This window comes from Sparus aurata, unplaced genomic scaffold, assembly GCF_900880675.1.
Source record: "Sparus aurata unplaced genomic scaffold, fSpaAur1.1, whole genome shotgun sequence".
NCBI lineage: Eukaryota > Metazoa > Chordata > Actinopteri > Spariformes > Sparidae > Sparus > Sparus aurata.
This window is the reverse complement of record NW_022045147.1, coordinates 11,489-26,829: the sequence shown is the minus strand read 5'-3', so window position 1 is coordinate 26,829 and position 15,341 is coordinate 11,489. Positions and strand designations below refer to the sequence as shown.

The window sequence follows — 15,341 nt, the reverse complement described above, 5'->3', positions numbered from 1 at the left end:
CATCTCTTCCAGGTGAGACTTTAAAGATGTCTTCTTGTCTGATTGGTGTTTCTGGTCTGTGTGGTTTCCTGGATGCTGTTTCAATCTGTCTGACCTCATGTTCATCATTGACCTCTGCAGTCCCTCCCTCTGTGATGTAGAGCTCTGTGTAGATCTGATTCAGAAGGGTTGGGTTTCCTGCTTTAGCGATCCCCTCAAACAGACGCTGGAACTTCTTCTGAAGGTTGGATTTAAGTTTAAGTTGACAAATTCCAGAACAACTTCCTAAATAAACACAACAGAAAGTTCAGTAAGTTATCTATGAAGAACATATGACAATTTCATTCCCCTAAAGTAGCACATATAAACATGTTTTCCATGTTTTTCCTCTGTCTGTTGAGACAAACTGTCTCATTGATCCATCATGTTAAATCTTTAGAGAAATCCTCTTACTGCTCTGCAGACAGTCAGCCAGCTCCTCCTGCTTCATTCTCCTCAGGAAGTGAAGTGTAATCTTCAGAAATGCCTCTCTGCTGCTCCTCCTCTGCTCTTCATCCTCACCGTCCAACACCTCCTCATCCTCCCTCTGACTCTCTGAGCATTCTGGGTAATCTGAACTCAGAACCTTCCGGACCTTCTTCAGCTCGTTCTTCACAAAAGTCACAATGTTCTCCTCCAGCAGCTGAAACAGAATATTATGTGAATGACAACATTTAACATCAGATCCATGTTGGACAGATTCACCACTGGTCTGTAAAGTGCAGCATGGAGATTATTGTGAACAGACTGGGTGTAAAAGTAGTTGTTGTTCATGTACAGACCATAAATATGGAGTCCAGGTGTGTCTGATGCTGCTGGACAGACGGACCTCTGGGAACCTCTGAGCTCTCCTGGTCGACTCTGTGGAGGAATCATGAAGAATCAGTGACACTGCGTCTGCAAAACTTTGAATCACAAATCCAAAACTAAATTACTGGTTTACAAACTTAATTTTTATAATTAATTTGTTTGATTTGTGACCCTAAAGTCATTTATTGACTATTTGTGTGTTGATTTTGGGTGATTAACGACACAATGGCCTAAATATAAAAATACCAATAAATTCACCACATGTAAATATAATCTATATTCATGTAAACAGAAGAGATCAGAAAAGAAGTTTTTAATTAAAAAATTTTTTTTTTATATCTTATCGGCCGATATAACTGTTAACAGAGGTTTTTACTCCTTCATATGGGTTTCGGTACCGGCCCAAGAAGTCCGGAAGGGTCGGGCCCTTGTAACGTCAGATATAACACACAGCCCTTCCTCTCCTCAGCAGCAGGACTCAGATTTCAGCAGGAGGTGAGTCACTGCTGTTTGTCCACAGGAGGAACACTGTCCTGTCAGAGTTGTTTAGGGACGGACATGAAGAAATGTGAACCTGTCCTTTAATACTAATCCTGCTCTGACCTCCATCCAGGGGCGCCGCCAGAGATTTTGGGCCCCGTGAAAAGAAATCTAATTGGGCCCTCATATAGGCCGGCGAAGACATTTGATGCTGTTTTATATAAAACTATGCATTTTAATTATATTTTTGACTATCATTCCCATATTTGTGAAAAGAAGCTTGTAGTCCTGCATGCACAAGGTTTATCTCTACAACTGTAGACTCACAGGTGGTGGCTTTGGATTTTGGGTGAAAAAAGTACATATATGAGGCTTTATGGTCGTTGCGATTTAATCTTTTGATTTCCAGAAAACATAAACATTTCTCTGATTGTACTGAGTTTTATTGAGTCACACAGTCTGCATGCATCAGAAATTCTCCTCTGTTCCTACTGCAAAGCAGGAAGATGAGAGTCCCAAACTACTGACCAAACATTCTACTTTAGTAATAGCTGAATTTGAACTAAATCATATATAAACATACATATGCTCTTTTTATTTCAAAACTGTTTTTTAATACATTAAAATCATCCTGAAATAAATATGGATTATAGGCTATTTTTATTTCATAGGGGGCTGACTGACTGCTGCTGCTGATGCACTTCACGTATCTCTTCGAACAACATGTTTATTTTTATTATACTCTGCCTCATTGATCATTATGTGAGAAAATAATTTGTGTTTGAATTTCTGTCATTAATAAATATTTCCTTTTCTTTTTTGTAATGGTAAAAAAGGCAAGAGAGACAGAAATCTCCACAGACTCCCTGCAATGATGCCAACTGTCATGTCACTGGGACAGGGAGAGACAGTTATGGGGAGACTGAGCTGCTGCTGACTCATCTGTTGTTAAGTCTGCTAAAAGTGGCAGGGACAATGATTTAATATGAATATCTTGCTAAACGTTTCCCTGCACTGATTAAATGTTGATGAACTGTAGGCTGACACTAGTCTGTAGCTAGCTAGCTTATTTCACTGTGGACATTAAGCCAGCAGGTTAATACCACTCACAGACTGAAGGCTACCCACCTTTCTTGGTGAAAAACTGGGTTACAGATTGACACCCTTTCCTTTGTCGTTCCTCTTTCTCTTTCCTCTCTTTCCTTGTTTGAAAACCAGATTTTGATTTAGGGAACATTGTGATCACTGTAGTTCTGGCGCATCTACTGACTGACCGCAACTAAACACGGTCACTAATAACTGCAAGGCAGGACCAAACCATTTCATGCAGATACAGGGGGGTGGTGGGTCAATATGGATGTTTACTTTTTGGTCAATGGGGATATTTAACTTTTACTGCCAAAAACAAGTAAAAACAAAGAGATCAGTAATTTTATTATTAGATCTGAAATATACTCAATAATTATGGTTTAATAATTTCATATTAGTTTTTTATGTTTACTTTTTTACCTATTTTCTGGGGCCCCTGTCAGTCAGGGGCCCTTCGAATTGTCCTAACTTTCCCCCCCCAAACAGCGCCCCTGCCTCAATCATCACTCTGAGAACATGAAAACCATCAGGACAACTGGTCAGACTGGATTTAATGAGGACAAACATCAACAGAGAGCTACAGGACAACAACTTACTGTCTGTCTGAGGAATATTCTTGTTTGAAATCAATTGGCTCATCCGTTGATCGGGACAAGCAGGATCTGGTTTAAAAAGCATCAATCAGGTATATTTAAATGTAACATCTCACCTCTTCACAGCAGGAGGTTGTTGTCCTTCAAAATGAATGTAACGATCTATTGACTTGTCACTTCTGAAGGACACACAGCTGAGTCTAGATCCAGGTCCAGATCTAAGTCCAGGTGCAGGTCCAGTAGAGGCTGGTCTCCTGTTAGACAGAGAAGAAGACCACCAGAGATGTTAATTCACTTTCTAGTCTTCAGACACAGAAGCTTCCGTCCATAAAATAGTGGAAAACATCAGGAATAAACCTTCAGAGAATATTGGACCAAACTAATTCAATGAAGTGAAATGAAGAGTTGAAGACTGGTTCTATTGGGCAGCTTTCTAAAGTGAGAATATACATTTAAGTGAAGAAGAAGGAAGCTGAAAATAAACATCAGGTTTCAAAAAACATCTTTCTCCACAGTTAAAACATGAATCAGTCACATATTAATGTTATTAACAGCTCACCTCTTTACAGCAGGAGCTGGTTGTCCTTTAAAATGAATGTAACGATCTATTGACTTATCACTCTTGAAGGACACACAGCTGGGCTCAGGTCCAGGTCCAGGTCCAGGTCCAGGTTCAGGTCCAGGTCCAGGTCCAGTAGAGGCTGCTCTCCTGTTGGACAGAGAAGAAGACCACCAGAGATGTTAATTCACTTTCTAGTCTTCAGACACAGAAGCTTCTGTCCATAAAATAGTGGAAAACATCAGGAATAAACCTTCAGAGAATATTGGACCAAACTAATTCATTAAAGTGAAATGAAGAGTTGAAGACTGGTTCTATTGGGCAGCTTTCTAATGTGAGAATATACATTTACGTGAAGAACAAAGCTGAAAATAAAACATCAGGTTCATAAAACATCTTTCTCCACAGTTAAAACATGAATCAGTCACATATTAATGTTATTAACAGCTCACCTCTTTACAGCAGGAGGTGGTTGTCCTTCAAACAAATTAATGAGACTCTTGATGGAAACACAGCTGGGCTCAGGTCCAGGTCCAGGTCCAGGTCCAGGTCCAGGTCCAGGTCCAGTGGTTTTAGAGGGAGGGCCTCCCTCCTCTCTGTCCTCACACTGATTCATGCTGCTCATCTCACACACACTTTCATCTGGAGAGGAAACACAAATCATTTGAAATCAGCCTTTCCATCACGTCTCCTGTCAGAACATCAGCTGCTCCTCCTCTGATTGGCTGCTTCATATTAGCGTCACATGAATGCTGCACTTCTAAATACTCATTTCAGCTCATCGGTTCAATGCAAACATTATTTCACATCCAGATTGTTGCTGTTTCTAGTGTTGCTAAGCTAACGACAGCTTGTGTTAACAAGTCAAACATGTTAAATGTGTAACATTACCTTCAGCTGGAGGTTCACACGGACACGACTGTCTGCACCACAACCATCACAGTGAATGAGACTTTGGACCGGCGCCGCCTGAAGATGCTGTTAGAGTTACACATTAATCACATCGTATGAATCATATCAGTGAAATCTGATGACTTGTGTGTTTAATGAGTGTAAAGGTCAAATACATGTTCAGTTGTTGTTACTTTGGTTCAACAAAGCAGCTTTAGTGACTTTTACAGACCAACATCACTTTAACTGACTGTTAGTTTCTATGAGGTCACAACACAACAACTCACACACAACTCACAAGTTGTCATGAAGAAACATTCAGGTAACAACTTGTGTTATAAAATCCTTCAGCTGTGCTGCAGATACTTTGTGAGTTTTTAACTAGGACCTCGTCAAACTCACAGTAAAGTTACATGTTAGTGTTTGTGACTGTGATTCAGTTCAGGTCCAGTTTGAATGAAGTGAGTTTGACGACGAGTTAACAAGCAGATTAAACTGATCTCAGTTCAGTCAGAGACAGAAACTTGAGTTCAGACGGTTGGATTTTTCTGTTTATAATGAAAATAGGAGTCAAAATATTCCCTTTCTTGAAATTTAGTGAGTTTATGTTGTTGACTTATTAGACTCAGTAGTGAACTGGCTGCTTTTCCATCTCCAGCTGAAGCTACAGGCTGTCAGACTGTCACCTCTGAGCTACAGAGTGCTGTTAGGAGACAGGACGGACACACAGAGACGTCTTTGACAGGACGTCAACACTGTTGTTCTTCACTCTGCTCACAATGTTAGCTGGTTAGCTGAATGTTAGCTCGTTAGTTTCCCAGCTGACTTTTGTGTGTGAAAAGCAGTTCAGGCCTTAAAGTAACTTCATGTCACTGCTTTACCTTCAGATAACAGCTTCAAAACCACTGTGATGCTACACTGACTTATAACAGGGTGAACCCTCTGGGATTGTAAACAGTCTGTGTTTTGTTTCTATTACAAAATGAATCACTAATATTGAGACTTTATTTTTTCCTGATTTTAAACAGCGACCTGCCTTCTTCCGCTTCTACGTGTTTTCATTTGTTTTCAGAAAATGTTTTTGTCGTTTAATAAAAAAAAACACTGTTGTTCTTCACTCTGCTCAGAATGTTAGCTTGTTAGCTGAATGTTATTGTAAAGTTAATTCATATCTTACCTTTAAAGACCAAACGACACAGAGTCTTCACTTGGCAGGACAGGAGGGAGAAACTGAAAACGAACTATGAATTAAAGTCTGTCAGACAAATATTTGCCTTTAATATGTCTTGGAGTAGAAATATAAAGTTGCATAAATAAAGAAATATTAGAGCCTAAATACAGTATTTGAGTAAATGTACTAAGTTTCAATCCACCTCTGTTGATAATAATCATCTAAAACTCTAATAGTTTCTATTTATTAACATATTTACTGTTGTCTGAGTTTGTTCATAAATATTTCACTTGAATGTATTTAATGTCAGAAAAATATCAAGAAAAATAAAGACACTGATGTTTTATTATTATTATTATTATTATTATTAATAGACAACCAACACTTTGCTAGTGTGCTTCTGTTATTACATCTAACATGATTTTACCTGCATGTGATAAATTAACTGCATTCATTTTGAGTTCAAGGAGAAAAGTGTCTCGATATCGAGCCTAAAAATTATTTCTTGTTTATGTGAAAATATATTATATATATACATATATATGTGATCAATAAAATATTAATGCTTGTAAGAAAAGAGTTGTCCGACATGTTTTTTATGTAGTGAATCTTTTACAGATTCTGCTCGTCATCTTACTCTGATACAAAGAGCAGCGATCTGAGTTTAACCTCATGTGTGACGAGTAAATATGTTACAAGCTAAACAATATAATATAATATATAGGCCTAATATAGACCTATGTCACGAACATAACACTTGTTTACTTTATGGTTGCGAGTGTGCTTCACTTGTGTGACGTAGCTGAGGTCTGAGGTCACATGACGTAACACACCGCGGAGTAATAATATGAATAATGAGAAGAAGTTAAGCTTCTACAGTGAAACTCTAAATACTCAAAGATGTTTAACCAAGGTAGTTAAACTGTCATCAGTCTGTGTTGGCTGTGTTTCAGTAAGTAAGCAGGTATCGGCACAAAATGGCGGATGTTCTTATCGGCTGTTGTTTCTCCTCCGTCGTCCCGAGTTTAAACTTAAACGAGTTCGTCGAGAAATAAACAACCGAGCTTCACTTTTTGTGCTGTTTCCGGTGTAACAATGAAAAGTAGAGCTTGTGTTAGCGAGTCGAACATGTCAGATTCATTACATTACCTTCAGCTGGAGGTTCAGACGGCCAATACAGGTGCGCAACACACCTGTCAGAGAAAGTGAAACTAAACTGTGAGGAGGAAACAGCCAGAGAGGCGTGTGACTGACTGGGAGTCTTCCTGTTAGACTGAGGGAGCTGCAGCTAAAGATGGGATTTATGGCTCTTTGAGGGGAGCCGGATCTTGGTGAGCCATTCCTTTCAAAGAGCCGTTCAAAAAACTGTCTCATTTGACTGATTTTTATATTTATTAAGTTTTAAGAAGCCAGCCTGGTGGCAACTCATTTTATCTTCGAAATAATCACAGGGAGGTATGATTGGGTGAGATTTGTAACAAAATAATACAAAATTAGATATCCCACCAATATCTGAGTTTGAATTATTCTTAAATATTGATTATAACCTCATTTGACATGTGTGGACTAGATTTCAAAGTCTGATCTGGATTCATTGTAAATATTCCACAAGGTTGCGCCATATCACTCTGCTTTGACAGTGACATCACTATTTTGGATTTACCCTTTGTACAAATTGTTTGTATGTGTGTAAAGCTACCATGACTTGTTATTCATGCAACACTGTGACCTTAACACTTACAAAAAAACATTAAAAAACAAAGCAGGCTACAATGAATCGTGCAAACCAGCTTTTAGTGCTTATTATAAGATTAAACATTTCACACAAGAATATTTTGATAGAAAAACAAAAAAACATTTCACAAAAAAATACTTCAAGTAGGCCTATTAGAAAAATAGATAAAACTACAACAAATAAGAGGAAAATATTTACATACAGCCCACTATGACTATAAATATAAAATCTGCATATACTGGTGGACTGTCCTGGGGTGCATTTTGCTGCTTTGTGAAAAAAAAAAAAAAAAAGTTAAACCCTGAGGAGGACTCCTGAACTGTCCTTGGGTGAGTAGCAGCCTATACCTGAGCATCAGTGCAAATTCTATACAGTTATTATTTTTGTTCGAAAAAGTTAGAAAACAACTTGCAACATGGTACTTCAATTACAAAAAATATTTCAATAATTAGAAAAATAGATAAAACTAGAATAAATAAGAGGAAAATATGAACATAAAGCCCACTATTACTACTAATATCAACTCTGCAATGCACTCTCCGAGGCAGGCCAGTGACGTGTTTCTGCTTTTTTTTAAATTTTCTTTTTTATGCAAAGGCAGCGTGCACAACTCAGGTGGCATAATGCTACATTTGCATATCTATTAAGCACTGTGCAGCTGGGCTGCGCTCCTCCCCATGTAACTTCTCTGTCCCACTCAGGAGGAGCAAAGGAGGAGCACACAGTGATATAAAAAAAAAGAAAGAAAAAAGAACGGTTCCCAGCTGCGACTCGGTTCCCATCGTTCATGTTAACGAGCTGTTCAATAAGAAGGCCCAGATAATGAAGAATCAGTCACAAACAGCATTTCAGGAGGTTATAAAGTGTCTCCTAACTCAAAAACTCACTAAATGGAGAGATTTCATAAGGGAGTCTGGGGGTTGACATGTTCACACTGTTAGTGACGTCACCACAGAGGATTTCTGGGTATTGAAGTTCCAATCAAGAGTAGAATGCGTTGGTCGTTGATCTTTGAGTGTCCTGTGAGACAAAGAGAAGACACTGAGCTGAAACAAGGCGTTTCTTCTTCCACAGCCAAACTGTTACTGATGTGAAATAATGCTGAATATTCAGTGTGGAAGTAAAGAAAAGTAAAGATCACATCAGAAGTCTTGGCAGAATGTTTTCACAGCTGATGAGGACATGATTCATTATTAAATATGTCACATTTTCAATGAATATCCTTGAATATATTTGTCTGTGTGATGCTGCTGTGATAAAAAAACAAATGTGTTTTTATCACATTGGAACAGAAAACCCTCAGACTATACAATCTGTGATGATGCTCACCTGGTTTCCACCTTTTTACATGGCAGCAAAGAAGCACGAGATGGAAGCAGAATTTAAGTTTTAAAATGCTCTCTGCACATATTCCTAACTATCTGGACCTACTTGTTAATTTGGCAAGGATTATACACAAATACAATATAACCAGACTCCCTTAACAAATTGTCTGTTTATAAGAGTTGTTGAGTGAGGAGAAACTTTCTAGACTTTGTGAAACAGCTGCAACAAATCCTAAATCATTGGTGCCTTCTTGTAAATTCGGCTTTAAAATGCAAAACATTAGGATGTTTATTTCTTTGTAAAACGTGTCATTTTACACCAGCCTACATTAAACAGTAACCACTGTAATATGAGCTACTTCTTAGTCATGTTGAATATAAAAGCAGCTTTGTTATAAGATCAGTTCAGGGTTGGATGAAGAGTCAGAGCTGTCAGACTGAGAGCACAGGACACGAGATTCACCACAAGAGGGAGCTAAAGGGCAGCAGAGCAGAGGAGAAGCACCAGGAGACACAAAAACATACTTTAATAAATGTCTTTGACCTGTTTCACACTGTTTTTTGTCACTTTGCTCATTTATATGTTTTTTATGTGTGATTTGATTCGGAAAGTGCTCCATGAATTATCATCAGGGGGGTTGAAAGCTTTAATTTCTCCTTTTTGTTCATGTTCTTATTTTTCTGAGTTTTAAATGATCCTCATCTGTATCTACCCAGAGCTGCTGTCAGATATTAAAGGGTAAATTCACCTGAAAATAGGAATTCAGTCATCTATTCAACTCTGTGCTGATTGAGAGTCAGGTGAAGTGTCGTAGTCCACAGAACATCTCAGGAGCTCAATTAAACTTTGCTGAATTAGTTATCAGAACTTCCTGTTTGCAGTGTGCCTGTGGATATACACGCTACTGTCACCAGATTACTTTCATACTGATGGAAACTTAAAAATGTCAAGTTTCTGAGGCAAGTTCTGCACATGACCTCCTAAGTGGATTTACAGACATCCCAAAATGGACATCATGAAGATGAAGCAGCTGCTTAAAACATTCATAAAAAAAAAAAAAAAAAAAAAAAAAAAAAACCCAAAATGATTTAAAGTAACTTCATGCAATTAAGTATAACATTGTATTATACTTGAAAATGCATTAATAGTTGCCATATTGAAAGTGAACAAAGAAAACAGACTTTTCTTCATCTTGGTCTCAGTTCATGTAGAAGACGAGGGGTTCAAACAGCTGAACTACATTTTATTGTGAAAGGCTGCTGTGTTATCTTCTAGACATATTCTACATTTAACAAGCATGTTTAAATGTTAGTTTTGTTTTAATGTGTATGGAAGTTATTTGGTGTAAAAGACATAACAGTGAGTTCCCTCTCAGGATCTGACGCACCTGGAAGAAGAAGAAACAAAGTTAAAGTTTCCTGTTAGCAACAAGAATCTGACAGATAACAAACTTAGTTCCTCATTACAGGACGGTTTACAAACACCTCATCTGTTCACACCTGCTACCTTTTCACCAGCAAGTCCTTCAGGCCTCGTCAGCTGGACGGCAGCTGGTTTTAAAGTTCTGGTCCCGGGGTCCGCCCCTCTTCTCATCGTGCAGGGCTGTGTTTCTGCTGAACATCTGAAACTAATCAACTGCAGACAGAATCAGACAGAAACACTACAGGCTGTAGAAACTGACACAAACCTTCAAACTGTTTATTTTCTACTTGTTGTGACAGTTGTCTTTTCATTCTCAGGTGACAGTCAGCCAGCTGAGCCTGGTGTCCCACGTACCTGCTGATGGTTATCGCTGTGCAGCTGCACGCCTGGCAGATCTACTACAGCAAGAAGCTGCTGGACCAGAGGTTCACCAGCACACAGGACCAGAAGAAGAAATCAGCTCATCTGAGGTTCTGTGAGGACAAAGAGGAGCAACTCCCAGAACTGTTGTGCTCCTCTGTCACCTGTTTCTACTTTTATATTAGAATTGTCCCTGGACTGCTGCCGTCCGTCTGTACATTAATCCTCCTGGCCTTTTCATCATTCAGAAACTGTAACATGGAAGTTGTTATTGTGGAAACATTAAAAGTACATTTAAATCAGACTGGATCGTCTGTCAGCTGGTTCTGAATTCATTTACCCCTCAGCCTGTTGTGTTGTCTCAGAAATCTTGTGACGGAGGATCGGCTGACTTCAGCTCTCCTGAAAAACTGTTGCCTGTGCAGATAAACTAACCCACCATAGATGATCTGTTAGAATCAGAAGTTCAGGATTTCAGATTCTGTTCAGTTATTTTATTGAAGATTGAGCGTGATGATTTGGAAACAGTTCAGTAGGAGTGGTCTCCTATAAAAGAAACAAACAGAAATAATTAGTAACAAACTCAGACTGGTGACTTTACAAAGGAAATTCATAATTGTAAATTCTCCTTTGATTTAACCAAAGTCCTCTTCAGCAACACCATAAGTGCATCAGAAGTGACAGTCAACCATAATGATCATTAAATAGAGACCCAGTGGAGCAACAGCCCAACACATGTGATCCAGAACCCAACAGCAGCTCCCAGAATGTGTCCAAACCTAAAGTAGCATCACGTCACCAACACCAAGTCATGACATCACTCACCTGAGCAGGTACGCACGCCTAGTGATGGCGAGATGAAGCTTCATGAAGCATTGAAGCTTTCCATCCAACTGGTTCACACTTGGGCCGAAGCTTCATGGCTTTGGTGCAAGAAGCTTTGACTTGAATTGTGCTTAAATGATAATGCCAATAAACATAATATAGTCATAATGTCTGTTTTTCTGATAGAATGATGGTTCAAGGTATTTTTGGACCTCTGTTGCATCAGCTGTGACGTTTGTGGTCTTTTTCTGCATAACTGTGGCGTCCAACCGTGATGAGACCACCTGGTTCAGATCGACACCTCTCTGTCTCAACATCTCCTTTATTGCTGCATATATGTCCTCTCCTCTCGATGTGTCTCAGTGGTGTTACAGCCAACAGCTCCTCACAGAGCTCTTTATCATCTCTGGGAAAAGATGGAAACATTTTAGAAACAGGTGAGCATCATCAAAGATCATCTAGACTCTAGACGATCTTTGATGATGCTCACCTGTTTCTAAAAGGTGAAACCAGGTGTTTCTACTGACAGAGGAGATCATTCCGGCTCCGTCTACTTCCTGCTAAGACCCTCAGACTATACAATCTTTGATGATGCTCACCTGTTTCTAAAAGGTTTCCACCTCTTTCATTCTTCCATCCTGAGTATTTTCAAAGTAAAAGTGATCAAACTCTGGTTAAACGTGTCACATCTGTTGTCAGAACGGTAGAAACACTTAAAACAATAAATAACATGAAGTTAACAGTAGAAAAACACCACGTCAGCACAATGAGACAGTTTAATGAATATATACATAATAATACAGACTTTTTTGTTTTGTATTCTAATCAGCTGTTAATATTCAGTTTCTGTAATAAAACATCCTGATAAACAACCTGTTTTTACATCCATCTGTTTATTATGTCACCATGGAAACAATCAGATGAGTTTATGAACACCATCACAGGTTTGTTTTTTCTTCTCATCATTATAAAAACACATAAAACAACCAGAAACATCAACATGTGAGTGACACACATCTTGTTAAATAAAGCTTCAGAGACGTTTGATTTTACGTCCTGAATGTTTTTCAGGTGAAAGTGTTGAAATATAAAAACTGAAGTCGTGTGGAAAGTATGACACGTGTTATTTTCAGAACATCAGTAAACGACAGAGTAAAATAAGATATTTAGATGTTCTGTAGATACGGGTCGCTCCACACCGACTGACCCAGGACCTGCCAGCTCATGTCACACATTCTTTTTAAAGACATTTGTGTTGAAACTTTTGTTCAATTCATGACAACTTGTGAAAACCAAATAGTTGTTTTGTCTCAAATTTCACCAAAATCCTGAAATTGAGTTTAGAGAGCCAAAGTTGAAAAATCCACAAGTTAAAAAGTATTTGGAGTTCAGCTGCACGATCACATTCAGTTCATTTAAGTTTCTACATGAAGTGTTCTGGAGAAGCGGGAAAAGTTCTGGATTGTGGGTGAGTTGGCTGGTTGGAACGACCCATAATCACTACATGACTTATTGATTCACACACATGTTGAAGCATTGAACATATTTGGTGAGAACTTAAAGCGTTTAACGAAAGAAATGAAGAGAAAATGAATGATTGAATGTGAGTGTTAAACAAATGAGTCACATACAGATTGATGAGAGTCGTCAGGACAGAAGATCTCTGAGTCCCACTGATTCTGTGCTGCCACCTGCTTTCATTTCATCATCAATTCATGTCTCAGCAAACTTTTACACTCATTCTGTTTTGCTTTTATTATTTATTTGTTCCTTCTCTAAAAGAAAACATGTTTAAGCTTCAAGACTATTAAAAATCTGTTTTAAAAAACGTCTTTTATCCTGAAACAAGTCAGAATAATAAAATAAAAAGAGGAGTTTAAGTTGTGCTCGCTGTGCTGCAATCAGACAGAATAATACTTGTTTCAGATATTTTCTAAAATCAAGTCAAAGTTTTTGTTCTTCACTCGATTTCTGATGCCAGGAAAGAAAGTTTAAAGGAGCAGTCTGTAGTTTAGTGGAAGAAACAACAACGAGCAGACAAAGATCTTCATCAGCTGATCAACAAACTAAATAAACTTTATACTGTGTTTATATGTGGCGGACCCTGCCACCTCTCTGGCTTCAAACAGTGTTCTGTTGGAAAAATTGTCTTATTACCTCATTAATATTGTAAATATTTGATGTTCTTATATTGAGCTACTTTAGCAGAGGAGAAACATTTCAGTGATGCTGTGCGACATCTTTCAGTCTGATTATAAACTCGTCAGCTGATCGTTTCACAAACAGTCCGATTGAAACAAAAAGGAACAATTTGTACAAGTTTTGGACTCTTTGCTCTGAACATCAACGTTCAGAAGCATCAAACATGAGCTCAAATCTCTTCAGCACTTGTTTAAAAACGTCATCAGGACAGTTTAGTTTGTGATCTCTGAAAGTGTTTCAGTATTTCATCCGGCTCTCAGACTTCCAAACATCTTCAGCCAACCGGCTCAGACAGAGAAAGACTTTTCTCACAGCTGTTTAGTTTGACGGACGAGATTCAAATCCAACAAACGTCCTGAAAATACAGCCGGACTTCAACAGCCACAAAACACTGAGAGAAACACAATGATTGTCATTCAAATGTGTTTTCTTCTCATATAATAATCACACAGAAATGAACAGATGTTGTGCAGTTTATCACGTCACTACGGACATAATTACATGTGTTAACCAACACCATCAAACTTTTAGTTTCATCATTAGAAACACATGAAACAAGTCAGAGTGTTTCAGGTGGAGTGTCGAGTACATTTGATCAGATTTTACTGTCCATTCACAACTTTGTTCACAATGATTCTTTACAATTAAAGCTGCAGACGAGTCAATGTTTTCTGTTTCTTACATTTCACTAATAGTTCTGGATTTTATTGGAACAAGAGCCAGAATTCAAAACAACACATGACAGAAAGTACAAGTCAACGCAATTTACACAATTTAATGGAAGAAGTTTAAAATGTAAATGAAGAATCTTTTCAATCAGTTTGAATCATTTTGTACAAAGTCGACTGATGAATTTATTACAAGAAGCTGAAAGATTGATGTGACTGTGATCCTGTACAGACTCAACTGTTCAGCACTGACAATGTTTCTGTGACAGGAGGAGACTCTGCACACTAAACACCACACAGACTCACTGAGGAACCAGAACTGGACCAGAACCCAAATCCAGGATAAAGAGGTTCAGTGAATGTGGTGTTGAAGGTGTGGAGGAGGATCAGTGAGTCAGAGGAGACTCTGTAGAAGGACAGAGTGCCAGCAGGACAGTCCACATACACTGCTACTCTACCAGAGGAGGAGGAGGAGGAGGAGGAGGAGGAGGAGGAGGAGGAGGAGATGTCTGTTTGTCTGTTATTGTGACAGACAGAGTAACGACCATCATCAGAGCACCTCAGACTCCAGGACTGATCATTGAATCCAAACCCACAGTCATCACTGCCTCCTTTCCTTCTGATTCTTCTGTAACTCACTGACATAGAAACATTTCCTCTCCACTCGATCTCCCAGTAACAGCGACCAGTCAGACCAGTTCTACACAGCAGCTGAGGATACCAGTCAAACCTCTCTGGATGATCAGGATATGACTGAACCTCCACACGTGTCATCTTCCTGTTGTTGTCAGACAGTTTGATCTTTCTGTTGACTGTGTTTGTGTCGACTGTGAGCTCACAGGAATCTGATGGAGAGAAAAAGACACAACACAGCTGCAGTTATTAATGTGTCATCAGTGTGATGATGACATCACAGATGTTAATGAGTGATGTCACAGTGTTTTCATGAATCAAAGTAAAAAGACACTCACATCTCCACGGACCTGGTGTCAACCATCGGACTCCAGCAGGCTCCACCCTGAAAGGAGGAGGGGGGTCAGAGCAGCACATCCTCTTTCAGCATGCAAACATGGACATGACATGACTCTCATACACAGAAACACAATCTGTCCATCAGGCTGCTTCTCCCTGTTCTCCCTGAACCTCTTCACCTCTGCCACTCTCCTCACACACTGAGAGTGAGCCACAGGAT

The 15,341-nt window shown here is 38.9% G+C and overlaps 2 long non-coding RNA genes across 2 annotated transcripts; both read right to left on the bottom strand.

Annotated features, from left to right (window-relative positions):
* Positions 1–4,141: 4,141 nt before the first annotated feature.
* On the bottom strand, positions 4,142–5,676 carry LOC115578002 (uncharacterized). Its single transcript, XR_003983334.1, has 3 exons — positions 5,618–5,676; positions 4,441–4,527; positions 4,142–4,191 (listed from the first exon to the last, which is right to left on the bottom strand). It is a non-coding gene; the product is annotated as an uncharacterized LOC115578002 (long non-coding RNA).
* A 4,288-nt stretch (positions 5,677–9,964) lies between these two features.
* Positions 9,965–11,346, bottom strand: LOC115578001 (uncharacterized). Its single transcript, XR_003983333.1, has 5 exons — positions 11,280–11,346; positions 10,795–11,000; positions 10,449–10,567; positions 10,172–10,299; positions 9,965–10,059 (listed from the first exon to the last, which is right to left on the bottom strand). It is a non-coding gene; the product is annotated as an uncharacterized LOC115578001 (long non-coding RNA).
* Between the last annotated feature and the right edge of the window lie 3,995 nt (positions 11,347–15,341).